We start from the raw sequence: 13,136 nt of genomic DNA on the forward strand, positions 1-13,136 counted from the left end.
TAATTTTGTGGCAGAATAGTGTATTTGTGTATGCAATACATGGATGGATGAAGTGATACCTAATAATCAAATTAAACTGTTCTTTATTTGTCGCTTTGTCGTGACGATTTTTCTTTCTATATTTCTAACAACTCTATGTTTCAAATAACACAGATTTTAAAGAAGCTGCACTTCAAAATATAAATATGTATATATTTTTGGCCAACGAAACTCATAAAACGAAATCGAAGTGTAATTATAAATTATTCTAATAATCATTAATTTTAATGATTCACATCTGCCAGGCATTGCGTAACGGCTTTTTTTTCATATCATGTGATACAAATCTGCATCACATTTTCGTCATGGATTAGATTGATTATCATTATTAATTTAAGTCTTAAATTTGTCAATAAAGCGTGTAATTACATAAACATCTCTCAGATTTCCTTTTCCTTTCACATAAAGAAAGCGGAAGTAATATAAAGGAATCTGTGTCAAAACGAGAATTGTCAAACTGTAATAATAAGCAGAAACGAAGCGTTTTAAATTATTCATTTCAAGGCTGTCTTTGTCTTCCATTAAGTAAGTTGTTTGGTGGTGAAATATAAATTCAGCGGTTATATTTGTCATAAATTTTAACTTTTGATTGTTAGCTCTTTGTATACAATTCATACTTAGGTAATAATGATATCGTATTAAGTTACTGGTACGTGTAGCTAGAACTAGAAAGAGAGAGGAAGAAAATAACTTCACGAGTTTAAATTTTAATAAGTTCGGTCCAAACTTTTAGATTCTGATAGCTTATAATTTAAGCTGGACTACGACTACATTATTTTCATTATTTAAGTAAATTTCATAAAACAGGTTTACGTGAAAGGTTATGTAGTCGTAGTCCAGCTTAAATTATAAGCTATCCGGAACTAAGCTTTTGGACCGAACTTATTAAAATTATAGATATAAAGTAATAGATTGTTTCAGTAAACAATCTATTACTTTATGTGGTAATTCGTGAGAAAATGTTGATTTTATAAACTACACACTTGACCATATTTGACCTTGTTCTAGTAGCTTGCTTATAAGGAAAGTTGACTACTAAAACAACAGACGAAACAAAAGTTGGTGTTTAGATGAACAAACATTACTGTGCTGCTAACGTTAAGCAAAATTACCGCATTTTGAATCTAAATTGTGCCCCTGACGCCCATTTACATTAGGATTTCTCGGTATATTATTTATCTTGATTAAATTTAGATTATATCGTAGATAAGAACGTAATTTAGAAGGAATATTTCTTAATAATACCCCTTTACTCGTAATAAATCAAGGTCCTTGACGGTTAAATTATAGAAATATGCTCGTTTTTAAAATATACATAAATTTCAGCGAATTTACGAGCATATTATTTAGTAGGTATTAAGTAGCTAATAGCGTCGCTAAGGATAAATTTTTCAAGGATTTTCGGGGACACATTTCCTTTACATTTTTTGAAGCAATGATATTTCAGTACAATAATCCATATCGTTTATTTATAAATTTGGAAATTTTGTCTAAATAAAAACACAAGTTAGATGTATAGTCAGCAGACGCGAATAGTGATTTTGTTCTATTCTATTCAAAGATATAGATTTTATATCTGTCATTTTGTGTAACTTTGATTGAACAATAAACAATGTTTTATTTAAATAAATAAAGTATTCTATCCTTGTCCTTGATGTTGATATGTCATGTAAGACTGAGAATGGGTTGGTCCGTATCCCTCGCTTACATTCAGCGTCGGGTCCAAACGTATCGCTCCAACCTATTATCGTTATTGTCTCAAAAAGGGTCGGCATTATGTGCTAGTATTCATCGAAGGTGGTAGACCCTTCCGTCGTCATATACATATGTATATATCTTCTATCTCAGCTGTCCGTGATATTTCTTATTTCAAAGGATCTTTTGCAGAGTTGTGTATTTAAAGTCGAAAAATTATAGTTTCATTGAATTAACTTTCTTTGTTTTTTTTTTTTAATTCTTAGAGTTTTTTAGTAGTTGAAATGCCTACATCGAGCCGAGATGGCCCAGTGGTAAGAACGCGTGCATCTTAACCGATGATTTCGGGTTCAAACCCAGGCAGCCACCACTGAATTTTCATGTGCTTAATTTGTGTTTATAATTCATCTCGTGCTTGGCGGTGAAGGAAAACATCGTGAGGAAACCTGCATGTGTCTAATTTCAACGAAATTCTGCCACATGTGTATTCCGCCAACCCGCATTGGAGCAGCGTGGTGGAATATGCTCCAAACCTTCTCCTCAAAGGGAGAGGAGGCCTTTATGCCAGCAGTGGGACATTTACGGGCTGCTAATGCTAATGCTACATCGTAATTCGTAAATAAAATTAGAATAGCCCTTCTTTGCATAAAATTTGCATGACCTGATTCGAAGACATATTAATTGATTATTTATTCTCAGGGTAGGTTAGGTCTTTTATAGCTTACAATGTAACGACAAATGTTAGGTATTTTATACCTATAGAAAGAGATATGTAAGTATTTCAATACTTCAAATATTGAAAACCAAAAGAAAAATATTATTATATTTAATAAAGAAATAATTTTATGTCCTGACATTAAATGTTTTGTACTTATTTATTTCTTTATTGAACATATAGAAACATGAGAACATTTACTATATTTATAAAACATATGGTGTATACGTATTTATTTACACGATCGTGTAAATCGATTCAGCGTCGACTGAATTAAATACATTGTGTATTGATCCTCGTGGCTGTGTTTGCTTTGGACGGGTGGAACTTGAGGCACTAACACTGACCGAATAATATTAATATACAGGCACTATTTTGTGTATAAATATTTAAGATTGAAGCGTAACCACGAATACAAAATGGACCGTATTATATAAATGGGTATCCTATGTCAGACCCATTTTAATATTTCAAATGCGGGACGTTTTTATATATGTATTTATATATATAATGTTATAAATTTATTTTATTTTCATTGCGATTTCAAAACGAGCTTTTCCGTCTATATGTAATCTTAGACCTAGAAATGTTTAAATGTTTTAAACAAAATAGGAGTTGTTATATAATGAATATATGTACAAAAATAAGTAAAATAAAATAAATTATTTTGAGAGACATATTATATATATAAAATAAATTATTTTGATGACAAGCATTTTATAAACATGAGAAGCAATAAGTATGGTTAAAACATAATAGTAGCAACACGAGAATAAACTTGTAACACCAAGTTTTCGACTTCGCAAAGTCAATACATTCATCCTGAAGCAGATTCGAGGAGATTTGATTTTTCAATAAATTTGCGTGGATCATTTCAATTTTGGCAATGAACGATTTTAAAATTAATGTCAATATATACCGTTATTCTAATATTAATTAATTTACTTACTTACTTATTTACTTTATATATGTTTATAATGATTTGTACAATATTATATAAATTTTATATTTTGATATTATGTTCGCCTTAAAATACATTATCTTGATTCGTAATCGTTGATTATTCTTATTAGTGTTTTTTTATGTCATATAGGTAGGAAGACTGGTATATGGGCCACTGGATGGTAAGGGGTCACCACTGCCTGTATATGTCATTGGTACTTTAACAAATATTATGAATTCCTCATTCCTCCTAAAACAAAAACGCTACCGACCATCCAACTAAGATCTACCCTGTGCCTCAGTAGTTGTGTGTAATTGCATTGGTTCACTAACCTTTTAAACCGGAACGCAACAATACTAAGTATTGCTGTTGATACCACAAATCGTTCACCACATAACACAAATTATTCAAGAATCGAACCTGTTATCGTCACATCATCCGTCAGTTAGTATTAAAAATGATTTCTAGCAAATATATATAAATTAATGAATATAACGTGTGCGTGTATGTTACGTGTCTTCACTAATTATTACTTTATTATTATAAAACAATAATATTGTAAAGTATTATAAACATACAGAAATTTATATTTATGGAAAAGCCTATCATAAATACTATAAAATATATTCTTAACATTTAGAAAAAAAACGATCTCCGTGTTATTCCTATTATAAGTTCTATCAAAACAACTTTGAAGCTGTTTTATGAGCTATGAAATAACTTTAAGTAGTAGGTATCTCGCAAGTATTTCACAGTTTTCTTACTATCAAAATGTATAACAACACATTCTGTAATTAACATACAGAAGTGACACAAAGGAGATATGTGGGAAGAGCGGCTTAATTACTTTAGGAAGTTGAGAATTTACAAAACTATATAGATACCTTAAGATATTTTGAACATGATATTTAGGACATAACAAGAACATACATTAACATTAACAGGCTAAGGCCTCTTCGCCCTTTGAGGAGAAGGTTTGGAGCATATTCCACGACGCTGTTCCAATGCGGGTTGGTGGAATACACATGTGGCAGAATTTCATTGAAATTAGACACATGCAGGTTTCCTCACGATGTTTTCCTTCATGCCGAGCACGAGATGAATTATAAACACAAATTAAACACTTGAAAATTCAGTGGTGCTTGCCTGGGTTTGAACCCGAAATCATCGGTTAAGATTCACGCGTTCTAATCACTAGGCCATCTCGGTCCATACTAGAAGTATGTACTAATTGATACGAAACTTTTAGTTTTGTGATGTGATGGTCCAGCTTCATATCCATTGCATTTCATTTTTTTAAACTTTTGTCTGTATGTTACGCGATATCATTGAAAATTGTGAGTCAGTTTCAATGTTTTTTTCATATTAAATAGGATAGTTATACCGTTCAAGTTTATGGGAGGGGAAATAACAGGAGATTAATCATTTATCTTATTTTATTAGGTTTATTAATTTTAAAAGCCGCTGAGAAGGCCTATTTATATTAGTTTGAAGCACTCTAATTACAGGAGCGGATCTATTTAGTAAACAACATTTCAACTAGAGTGTGGCGACAGTATGCAGCTGTCAGTCGATCGTCAACCTCTGAACAAGATAGACGGAAGTGACATGTTCATTTCCTTTCAAACCAATGGATTGCTTATTGGTTTGGCATTTTACAAGAAATAATTTCCAATTTATTATTGGTTTTCCTGGTACAGTTTTCCTGGTAATGAAAGAATGTAACTTACATTCTTTTATATGTATTTATTTTGAGCATGTTCCCGATAAATTTAATAATAGCTCTGACGAAACGTTTTATTTCTTTATAAAGACTTTACTAAATCATCAGGAAAATGGAAATGAATAAGTTTATTTGTTCCTGAAAAATTAAATGCTAATATAATTAACGAATTTGCGAATTTCCTGTTGGTTAACGAAGTATCTTATTAATGGTTAAAGAAAAACTCAATTTTGCCAAACAGTGGAACACTTAACTAAATATAGTAAGTTACTTGGACCTTTATAAAATTTAAAATTCAATTTCAATTCTTTAATTCTTGTTTTTGCTTACATGCCTTAGTTTGTATTTAAAACGTCACAGTCACGTTTATTTTATAGCTTACACCGATTTTTGACCCATTGGAATGATTTTACGAAGTTGAAACAGTCATTTATAGAAGGCAGGACTTTAAACCTCCAGAAGGGGGTTTTTTACAGTACGTATAAAGAAGAGAACCTCCTGGATCATGGATTAGAAATTGAATGTTGTGATATTAACTGTGGAAGGCTGTAGTGTCCGGTTGAGTGTGTCCTGGATGGCATGCCTGTTCTCAATAGTATTGGCATTATCCACGTGTAACTGGAAATTTGAAGATGGGCCCTGATTTATTTTTATAGTCCATTGTTAACTATAATTCAAGACTGGCTCACTTTAAAATTATATCGCTTGAATTGCGCCGTAAAATTACTGTTGTTCTGACCTTATAGGTACAAACTAATTCATGGTCAACGTCACCTGAATTAATCCAGCATATCAACTTGGCAGTTCCCCGTACTATTCCTAGACGTGTAATTAAAAAATTCTTTTTGCACTCCAACATCTAAAACAAATTTAGGTAAATATATAAATAACCTTACTCATGAATTTGTTTAATGACATGTCATCTAACGGCGATATTGACATATTTCATATTAATAAAACTAATTTTGTTAAACATACCAAAGATCTCATACCTTATATGTAATATATGTATATACGATTTGATTTTCTCTTTTTTATATTTTCTAATTTGCTTTTATATTCCTCAGAACAGAGTTTAAAATTTGATTTTATATAGGTTAGTTTGGTTTATATTTTTGAAGGTCAATGTTGTTTACACCTTTAAAGATGTATCACTTTGAATGTTACCCACGTGTTGGTGGTGTAACTTATTTTTGTTGACCTGGCAAATGGAGTCTAAATTATTAAATATAAAATCATTTTATTGTCAGTGGCACCTCAATACTAATTTTAAATATCTAAGTATTTTAATTAGTACTTTAATAATTCTAATTTATAGTACACTGATTTTTTAAACGTTCTTTTATTCTAAGTGACTAAGCTGGCATTTTACTTGGTAGTAGGGCTTTGTTCATGCCCGTCTGGGTAGGTACCACCCACTCGTCAGATATTCTAAATAACCAAATAACGCCAAAAAACAGTACTCTGTATTGTTGTGTTCCGGTTGGAACGATGAGTGAGCCAGTGTAATCACAGGCACAAGGGACATAACATCTTAGTTCCCAGGGTTAGTGGCGCATAGGTGATGTAAAGAATGGTTAATATTTCTTACAGCGCCTTTGTTTATGGGCGGTGGTGACCACTTATCATCAGGTGGCCCATATGCTCGTCCGCCAACCAATGCCATTAAAATATATATATATTTCTATTGCAGTCCAACACTTGGCATTTGCTATGGAACATGGCTGTCAGACTTTAGTGAATTTGATAAAATACCGCACTTTCTGCTTCATAGGAAACTTGCAGATAGAAGCTCTAATGATCCGAGTTGATGCAGTAGTAAAAAAACAGTTACCATTACTAGTTTCTCATCTCGGACCCTTTCATTGGCAAATGGCAACGATAACGTTTCTATTCGATTCCGATAAAGTAAAAACTTGTTAATAAAATTAGCGTCCTGTTTGTCTTAACACTTTTATGTTAATTAAGTTACGTCATATAACTCGGTTGATTTATACATCTAAGCGATTTTGACCAAACCGCAGAAGCAGCAAAGGCACTGCCTCAATTTTGATCGGTTGGTCAAGTTTGCCGAGCAGTGTAGTGCCGTTTATATGATTTCATATAAACAATATCTGGCCGCGCCGCTCCACTACAGAGAAGTTCCACTCTGTGCGGTTTCACTTTATAGACTGTCCAGCGTTTGTTTAAAAGAGCTCGGACTATGCTCGAAATAATAATCTATATTTCCAACCTCTTATTAAAAAAAATCATAGTTTTTTTTTAAATATGCATTTATTATTATTTTACGTTATTAATATTATTAAAAAAAAAAAAGAAAATCTTATTTTCAATTAAGTCGTTAGTTACAATCAATATTATAAAAAGACACTCCTATTATGCATGCCTTCGATTCATCTTTCTAAATATAGCTTCCTTTTTTTGTTAATTGAAAACCGTTTCAACTTCAATATCTTTTCCGGTGAATTTAAGTCAGAAATCAGAATGTTGAAATTTTTCATATTAAAATGTGCTTAACTGAATTTTGCATTCGTGATACGAATTCTTGCTTTGGCGCTGCGGTTTGCAGTCGTACTTAAAATGTAATACTTAAGTATTTTTCATAGAAATGTCAGAAAGTCGTTGCTTTTGGTAGCTCTCTTGTTTATAGTGGTTTCTTTATTATAATATCGATTTCTCTGACAGCTAGGTGGCCTATTTTTTAGTCTACCAACCTGTTATAAAAATATAAAGTTTATAGAGAGCTTCAAAGTTGTCAACTCTAGCCACTTACACATTGCACAAATTTTTACTGAATTTTACAACTTATTAATTAATTCTGGACATAGTTACTGTTCATTCAATCTTTGTGACGTAATAATACTACTTTTTTTAAATAATTTCAAATGTATCATTAATTTCCATTCGAGTTAACGTTTCATTTTCAAAAGTGACTGATAATCGAGAAACAATATGTAATATGCTTGTAGACAGCATTACTACAAGCGTCAACAATATTCTTTCTCATAAAGTACAAATAAATCATTCACTTGCACAGCTTCCCAAAATAAAACCATATAACGTCTTCAATGTCGTAGATGAAATATATTACTCAGGAAAATCACCACGAAACCCGTAATTACGTGCTCGCACGCGCATATTTATTCCATTTGAGCGTTTGATCTCAACTTCGCTTGTTTTGTCGACAACGTAAAATTAATATATTCAACACAAAAGGTAACTTTTACGCGCCATATTTCCATGTTAACAAAATCAATCCGTGTAAGAAGTACGTTGTTATTATGAGTGTTTTATTTATATTGTATGCAGACATTGCAGGTATATTTTATATAATTAAAATTATGAGCATAAATATAAGATTTTTCTTTGTCAGTTATAAAACCTCAAGGTCTATTAGATTTAAAATGAACATTATTGAACCGTAAATTTTATTGCCGGTAACTGAGCGTAACTTGTGAAGCGATTTTATTGAAGTATATAATTTTATATTTTCCCTCTGGTAAAATTATGAATGCCTTAAATGAAATAAGGTTAATTTAAATCTTTTTTTTCACTTTACATACATTAAATATTTATATATTTTATTCATAGTATACTTTATTTTGATTTTATATATATCACCGCAAAATTGTAAGTGGCGTTAGATTATAATCTACAGAAAAATAATGCGTTAAATTGTAAGTATGTTATGGATATGGTTCACAATCTATCGATAGTTTAAAATCTCGCGAGATAGATTTCGAATTATACGTGACGTTTGTTCAATGTGATAAAGAAACTGTAAAATATTTGTTTATTTACAAAATATATTTATTATTACAAGTCATTGGATAAAAATAAAAAGTGAGAAATATATGTTTTTTATAATTCATAGTTTCGTGTAATAAACCACGCTTCATTCCCATAAGGATTATGCATCATATGATATTTTACAATTATATCATTTTATAAACGTACGTTATATGTTTTATTTATGTCCAAATTTTTTCATACCTTCTAATTAAAAAGTTAACAACTGAAACTTGTTAGTAATGAACATATTTTTATTTATTTTATATTAAAACTGTCCAAAACGATGCCTCTTGGGACAGGTTCCGACTTTATTGTGACATGAAAGGGATCGACCTCGACTATTCTTATGATTATACGATATACGTTCACGAAAGATAACAGTGGTATTTATTTGGTTTAAATTTTATACATCGATTTTTGTCCAGACTATTAAAGCACAGTTGAGTATAAAAAGCTTAAATCTAGAATATAGGTTTTTTTTATAACGTAAGGAGCAGATACATAAAAGTAAGACAGGATTTTTGGAATGTCAACTGAAAGGGGGAAATGGACTAACTTCATAACAACATCCAATAGGTTTAATAGTTCAAAGTAATTAGAATATATTTATTTAAAATTTAAATGTACATATGTACATATATGAATGTACAAAGGCGCGCCCCTCTACGTTAAGCTTTTAAATGTGAATTAGTACGAGTGATGTTCGTACTTACAAAATGTCTCTGTATGCGTGAGATATGAGTAAAGCGGCACAAAAATACGATTATTTTTTGGTTATTAATTTTTATAAAGTTCTTACGTGAAATGTCTATCATATTGATTCATATTATTTTAGCGCTTAAATAAATACATATCTTAAAATATTCAAGTTATAACTCGAATATTCGAATACTCGAATACTCGCGCGCACGCCAACACACACACACAAACACAGACGCACACATTAATTCTGTACTTAGGTGTGATGTCACCGTATGCAATTAATATGAGTAGGTAAAAGAGTGGGATTTAATTTAAAGCCATTCGATCAATACCATAATAAATAAACAACGCTTGACACAGATATGCGAACGTGCTCTTCAGTTTTTTGAACGAAAATTCGTTTGCAAATATTGATAAAATCAAATATTCAAATATTGACGAATGACGGGTTATCGGATACTATTTGTTAGTCAAGGTGTGGTAGTTCAGATAGCGTTTTGTTGCTACTATAATAATGGCACAATTAATTATATTAAAGCATATTATTGGCATATTATAATAAAAGCCACAGGTCAAAAATATTTATTCAATATAGAAACATTACACTTACTTATTAAAAAACTAACATTAGTTCGGAAATAAACACTGGAATAGAAACGGCGAAAGACACTCGGCAGGACTATATAATTGGTTTTTTTTTTAACAGTTGTATTTACAAATATTTAATTTTTATATGTAATGGTCCGGAGGCAATCATTTTGGTCCCAAGGTGTGTTATCGTCTAATATTAATCTATTAAAAAATAAAATTTATACAAATGTGAACTTTTAATAAAGTATATACATCTCAACCGATGATTGCGGGTTCAAACCTAGGCAAACACCACTGAATTTTCATGTGCTTAATTTGTTTTTATAAAAACATCGCGAGGAAACCTGCATGTGTCTAATTTCAACGAAAATCTTCCAAATGTGAAATTATAAACTCGCATTGGAGTACGTGGTGGAATATGTTCCTAACCTTCTCCTCAAAGGGAGAGGAGGCCTTAGCCCACCAGTGGGAAATTTACGGGCTGTTACTATATATTAATAGCTACTAAAATTGAATGTTTATTTTTTTAATAGAATTATGACCTAGCCTGAGATTTTATTATCTGTGAAAAAGGATGAGTAGTTTTGGCGGGCTTTTAAAACAAAGCTTACATTGGGGAAAAATTACATTGCGTAGATAAACATAAATTATAATTTTATGAATTGACAGTTAAGTGTGATTTTAATAAATAATTAAAGTAATTTAAACTAAATAAAAGGGTTTTCTTTGTATGCATGTAAAACCATAAGAAATAGCTAGTACTAAATAAAATTCTAAAGAAAAGAATCGAAAATTTATCCGAGCGTGTCGCTCGCAACCTCGATCTACTTCTGAACAAACAAACAACGTGAGTGAAAATTGTATTGCATTTTGTTGACTTTAGAAACAAGTAGAAAAAAAATAATCAAAAATATTTTTGGCCATTGTTTCATGCGTTTTTAAAGTGAAAACATTAAGTTACTGATAATTATACAACCTTTTTTTTCAGAGATATATAAATAATAACTCGTTCACATATTATTATCCTTCGAGGATGATGATCATAATTGGAAGGATGATCATAATTTTTATTTCATTTAATATATATAATGTTATAGGAAAGTTATCCCAAGAAATTAACAAATTTGTGATGACTAAAGGATATGTTGAAATAATATTGATGCTTTGTTAGCAAAGTGTATCCCAAATATTCATCTCAATAAGGAGAAAAGGTCTAAGCCAAGTAGTCCATTTAAAGCTGGTTCATAAAGTGGATGAATAAAACAATCATAATATAATAACCACTAAAAGAAAAACATATTTAAGTAAATGAGTACAATGTTGAATATAACGGAAATTAATATTCTAAGACAGTAAAATTTTTATGAATTTCACTCCGTCACAATCTCACCCTTTCCAGACCATTTTCTTCTAATAAAAAAATCTATAAGACAACTTCTACTGATTTAATCTTATCACATTTAATTCCCGACTGTGAACATCAACATTGTTAATGACCAGACATAATAACCGCTTTTATTTTTTAAAACAAATCCGTCAACGATTTTTAAAAATAAACAATGAAAATTTTCAAAAAATATGTATCATTATTATTGTTATTTTCAGTTGCTAATACATTTTTTTTTATGTATCAAATATTAAATTATAAATTTAATAACATCGTATTTTTTTTAGATATATGCAACTTGCAAAAATCTACTAATGTTATTAAATTCAGGAGTACGTAATAATTATAAGTTAAAAGTTATTGCCGAGAATTCGACCAAAAGAAATTAAATTATAAATTCCTCATTTTATAGTTTAATATTAATTTAATTAAATTAGTTAGATTTTCCTTACTTAATCTTAAAACTGTAATTACCTTTTTTTAAAATTTTTAATATTATTTACTTTGATAAATCTATCGACGAAATATAATGCCTCTTTTCAAGTTTAACGATTGGTCCATTATTGATTTTATACATTTATAAAATGACATGTATGCTCACACAATTAATATTATTAATAAAAATAAAAACATGAAGCTGAATAAAAATAAAATAATAATACGAGTATATTAATATTTAAAACACCTCTCCATAGGATCGTAATAATCTCAATAAAACATTAACATAGATGAATAACTATTTTTTTCTTAATATGATATATATGTTCAAGTTAGCTAAATAGTTTTTTATTAAAAGATAATCTATACTCATATATAAAAATGGTTGATTGAATATCAAATAAAAGTGATAACTTTTTGTTCTGTTTTTAATGATGAAGTTCTATTCATAATATATTCTGTAATTAATCATTTGTCAGTTATACGCTTATTTCGTACTAGGAAGTTAATCCTTTAACTCTATAACTTTATCATTAAAATATTATACCTATTGAAATAAAGATGTTGTATCAATTTGACTAATTTATTTATACTTTTCATACTTACAAAAGATAGTGCTATTTTAAATTCATGTACAGTACTTTGTAACAATAGTTCGAACGTCGTTTTAAATGGTAGATATAACAGTATTGTAAATACGAATAGATACTGTTATTCGAGTCATTACTTTTTATACATTTTAACAAGCACATTTTTATAGAACTATTGAAAATATGCAGCGGTCTATATAAATTCGTATAATCTGTTGTTTCGTGGATTTGTACAAAAATGTAAAATTTTATATCAGATACACGCGAATATTGTATTATAGTATATTTTTAGAAAAGTTTAAAAACTTAAAAAAAAAATGTTTTATCTAAAATTTTATCGTAATTAAAGATTTTTTTCTAATTAATAGTAATATTTTTTTGTTAATACTTGAATGTTTATATCGACTAGAACTATAAATGTTTATTTCAAGCATTAGTAAACTAAGGAATGGGTATTTACCAGACAATAGTCAAGGGTTTTAAGGCGAATCAATGTATTCTCGGAAAGGTTGAAACATTTC

This window comes from Vanessa atalanta, chromosome 2, assembly GCF_905147765.1.
Source record: "Vanessa atalanta chromosome 2, ilVanAtal1.2, whole genome shotgun sequence".
Classification (NCBI taxonomy): Eukaryota; Metazoa; Arthropoda; class Insecta; order Lepidoptera; family Nymphalidae; genus Vanessa; species Vanessa atalanta.